General features: G+C 41.6%; 1 pseudogene; it reads right to left on the bottom strand.

Annotated features, from left to right (window-relative positions):
• Window positions 1-994: 994 nt before the first annotated feature.
• On the bottom strand, window positions 995-2,750 carry LOC117386882 (homeobox protein SIX3-like; annotated as a pseudogene).
• Window positions 2,751-4,894: the final 2,144 nt, after the last annotated feature.

The raw sequence follows: 4,894 nt of genomic DNA, 5'->3' as shown, positions 1-4,894 counted from the left end.
TTAGACCTGGATTAGACCTGGTTTAGACCTGGATTAGACATGGTTTAGACCTGGATTAGACCTGGTTTAGACCTGGATTAGACCTGGTTTAGACCTGGTTTAGACCTGGATTAGACCTGGTTTAGACCTGGATTAGACCTGGTTTAGACCTGGATTAGACCTGGTTTAGACCCTGGTTTAGACCTGGTTTAGACCTGGATTAGACCTGGTTTAGACCTGATTTAGACCCGGTTTAGACCTGTTTTAGACCTGGTTTAGACCTGGATTAGACCCGGTTTAGACCTGGATTAGACCTGGTTTAGACCCAGTTTAGACCTGGTTTAGACCTGGATTAGACCCGGTTTAGACCCGGTTTAGACCTGGTTTAGACCCGGTTTAGACCTGGTTTAGACCTGATTTAGACCCGGTTTAGACCAGGTTTAGACCTGGTTTAGACCTGGATTAGACCCGGTTTAGACCTGAATTAGACCTGGATTAGACCTGGTTTAGACCTGGTTTAGACCTGGATTAGACCCGGTTTAGACCTGAATTAGACCTGGATTAGACCTGGTTTAGACCTGGATTAGACCTGGATTAGACCTGGTTTAGTCTTGGTCTTGTTATCTTGACACATTGCTAGCTCAAAGTACATCTCATTTAGTTGTATGGGGGAGTAGAAACAAGGCCGGCAATGTTGTCATATTGTGCTTAAATGTGGGCTAGCTGTGTTTTTGCTAATGCTAACTATAGCCCTACACTTTTACCATATTTAGAATTCACATGGAAAAAATGAGGTTCAACATTTGATCTCTGAATGTTTTGGATTTTCATTCAAAAATATAAATCCTCCATAGAGTACATTTATTTGGCTCAGATGTGTTGTTACTGTAGTTGTCCAGCAGGGGGCAGCGCGGACCTCACTCTGTCACAGTTCAGCGGGACTTTGCGTGGCCCCTCTCTCTCTGTGCGGGTCTACGGCGCTGCTGACCGCTCGGTTGTGGTTGTTGGTTAAATTTCACACGTCCAGTTCAGAGTCACTGTCCGTTACAGAGAGGGGCGTGTCCTCGTCCCCGTGTCCCGCGCTGTCTCTGGGACTGTCCCGACCGCTCAGTCTGTGGAGCTGCAACCTGCAAAAACAAACACGAGAGAATCAACATGTGAGCATGATGGAAGTACATTTTAGAAAAACTCAGGGTAAACTAAGGCTTAAATTAGGGATATAAATATAGAATGGAAAGAGTTTAGTACTGAAAATATGTAATTGAGTTAGAGAACATATAGGCCTACAGGAATAATAATAATAATAATAATAATAATAATAATAATAATAATAATAATAATAATAATAATAATAATAATAATAATAAATAAAATGTAAAAAAATACAATTAATTAATTAATATTAATAATAACAATAACAACAACAACACCAATAATAATAATAATAATAATAATAATAATAATAATAATAATAATAATAATAATAATAATAATAATAATAATAATGCCAAAAAGTACAAAATACAGAAATAATACTTTTTTCCTTATAGAATTAACATCATAAATATATCCAAATCATTTCATCTGTGAAGCTGAATAAACAGTACAAAGTGAAACATAACTGATTTGAACAAAGAATTTGGTTTTGTTTGTGAAGTTTTGCCTGGTCACATCGCGCATAATTCAGTGTTGTTTGTGTAAACGTAAAACCAGGACATAAAATGTAAAACACCTGTAAACTTGACTCACACTGGTTTTCTCTCTGTAACTGGATCCGTGTCCTACATTTATCACAGTCTGAGACGCTCCAGTGGCTCTAATGACATATTTATTCACTAACCCCGTTCCTCCTGCACACTGACCCTGACATAATGCGACACGACTGGAGAAAAGCAAAGGAGAAGTGGAAAAGGTCGCGCGCTTCTTCCACTCCAGCAGCTGTGAGTTTAAGGCTGAAGGCGCCATAAATCACCAAATACAGTTTGTCAAAGTGATACGAGTTTAACTTTTGCCTGATCAAAACACATTTTAGCAGAACTTTTAGTTCAAATGTTGAGGATTTATTTTGAGAACTTAAGTACCGTTATAGCTCAGTGCTCCTTTTACGCACAGCCATTACGCACAGCTCCATCCGCACAAACCACATAAACGCACCTGTTTTTGGCCGCGGCCGCTCTGTCTCGCTGCCTGGTCTCTGTCCTCTTGAACCAGTTTCCCACTTTGTGTCGGGGTCAGCCCCGTGGCGCGTGCCAGCTCGCGCTTCTTGCTCGGGTTGGGGTAGGGGTCCTGCAGGTACCACTCCCGGAGCAGGCCCCTCGTGCGCTCTTTGAAACAGTGCGTCTTCTGTTCTCCGTCCCAGATGGTCCGAGGCAGAGGAAACTTCTTCCTCACGCGGTACTTGTCCACGGGGCCCAGGGGCCTCCCGCGCAGCCGCTCGGCCTCACGGTAGTGCGCCTCGAGCCACATGGCCTGCAGTTTGCCGTGAGAGGCGCGCGTGAATCGGTGCGTCTCAAGGATGTTGTACAGTTCTTTAAAACTTCCCGCGTGGAAGGCGACCACAGCGCGCGCCCTCTGAACCGACTCGTGCTCGAAAATGGAATCTACATTGACCGGAAGTGACCAGAGGAACCGGGCCAGTCTCTCGATGTCGCCGGTGTCCTCCAAAGTTTCGCAGACGCTCGCGACCTGCGCCGCGGAGAAGCACAGTCCCGGGAGAGCCACGGGCGCGCGCAGTGTCTCCATCAGCGGGGACCGGAACAGAGTCTCCATCTCCGCGGTCAGACCGGGACTGAGGCTGGGGGCGCGAGGAGCGGGCTTTACACCTGCCCCGAGCTCACTCCTGATTGGTCAGAGGCTCCGGAGGCTGGGTTACCATGGAGCAGCTGTCACTCACGCTCAGACTCACGCGCATAATTCTCCAAGGAAAAAGCCCTTCATCTTTTCCCAACATCCGATAATCTGCATGAACACCGCCATTTACTGCGAGAAATGAAACCCGTTTAGGGCCAAACCTTTAGAAACGTGAGTCACTAAACACTGCTGTACTGTTACACCTCAACATGAGAAGTTCCTGATGGGGTCTTATTTAAAGTGGCAAAAATAAAAAGGACATGGAATACAATTTACAAACACACGCACATTTAAGTTGATCTGTGTGTCCCGGGCCCCTCACCAGCGCTATGGCCCAAACTCCAAACATGGAGCATATGTATCTCTACTTATCACTTTTCATTTTCTAATTTTCATAAATCCGGAGCATAAGCCACACTTCGCTCGATTACCTGGGATTAGCGCAGCATCTGTTCGTATTAACCCATTCAATCAAGGCTGTTTGCGCATGCGCTGTATCGTCTCAAATTTGGGACGCTTGATAAAAAACAAAAACGTATAAACTAAATAATAAAGCAAAAATGACAACTAGATCTATTTCTTGACAGGTTGCTACGCCCCGTTGTATAAACTGAAGGTGAATAAACGCTGCAGATGTGTTGATGTGTAAAAGGGGGTCGTGGTTTTAACCGGGTCAATGCCAATTACAGGAAAAACAGACAGATGATGCGTCCGGACCGCGGCGTGCGCCAGTTTTACATGATCCATATGCGCTTTTTGGGTCTAGATCACATGATCAGATCTGCGCACGTTTAGATGTGAGATGCAGAGAGTGTAGGGACAAAAGAGATTCAACTCTTTCACAAGACAAACACAAGGGGAAGGAAGTGTCTTGCCCAAGGACTCAACAATATTCACTGTCAGCACTGGGATCGAACTGACAACCTTTTGGTTTGTGGTCACTAAGACTAAGCCACTTATTGTTTTGGCTGGAATGTTCCACTTTAACTAGTGTTTTTTTTTTTTTTTAATTACTCAAATGTAAACAAAAAAAACAAAACAAAAAAAGCAAAAGAAACCCCAAACATCATTTATTCTGATTGTGAGCTGGCACGGCTCTCCACAGATCTGACCTGTAACTTGTCCCCATGCAGATACAGAAGTTGTCATACTGTGGAACATTTAGGCAAAGAATGACTCCATGGAGACGAGCAGGTGTCAGATCCTCCATTAGAAAAGCTACACAGTGAATCTTTAATTACACAGATGGGTGACGTGCTGCAGTCGCTGTTACTGCAAAGGAGATTTCCTCAAGTGCTATTTCCTCCTCTCCCTCCTCTTCTTCCTCTTCCTTTCTCCTTCTTCTTCCTCCTCTCCCTCCTCATCCCTCTCCCCTGATTTTAGGCCTGATTTAGTCCTGATTTCAGACCTGATTTAATCCTCATTCTAGACCTGATTTAGTCCTAATTTTAGACCTCATTTAGTCCTGATTTACCTGGATCAGATCTACATAACCTGACTGTATAAAGACAAATAAAAGTGTCCATTCTCTTTTCTGTGTCCCTCAGTCGTCCAGGTCTGACCCAAAGCAAAAGCAAATCATCTTCTGTAAACTGGACAAAAGTTCCGGGCTCAAAAATAGGTTCATCGTCCATTGAAAAAGCGTCTTTGTGGTAAAGAAGAGAATTTTTCTTTTTCTTTACATATTTATTTAAGCTGGACTCAGACCAGTTTTAGCTGGTTTAGTTTATATATATATATATATATATATATATATATATATATATATATATATATATATATATATATATATATATATATATATATATATATATATATATAATATATATGTATGTATGTGTGTATATATATATATATATGTATGTATGTGTGTATATATATATATATATATATATGTATGTATGTGTGTATATATATATATATATATATATATATATATATATATATATATATATATATATATATATATATATATATATATATATATATATATATGTATGTATATATAAACTAAACCAGAACTAAACCAGGTCTGAGTCCAGATAAATAAGCATCATGTAAAGAA

The sequence above is a fragment of the Periophthalmus magnuspinnatus genome, chromosome 19 (assembly GCF_009829125.3).
Source record: "Periophthalmus magnuspinnatus isolate fPerMag1 chromosome 19, fPerMag1.2.pri, whole genome shotgun sequence".
NCBI classification, from domain to species: Eukaryota; Metazoa; Chordata; class Actinopteri; order Gobiiformes; family Gobiidae; genus Periophthalmus; species Periophthalmus magnuspinnatus.
This window is presented reverse-complemented; position numbering and strand designations above follow the sequence as displayed.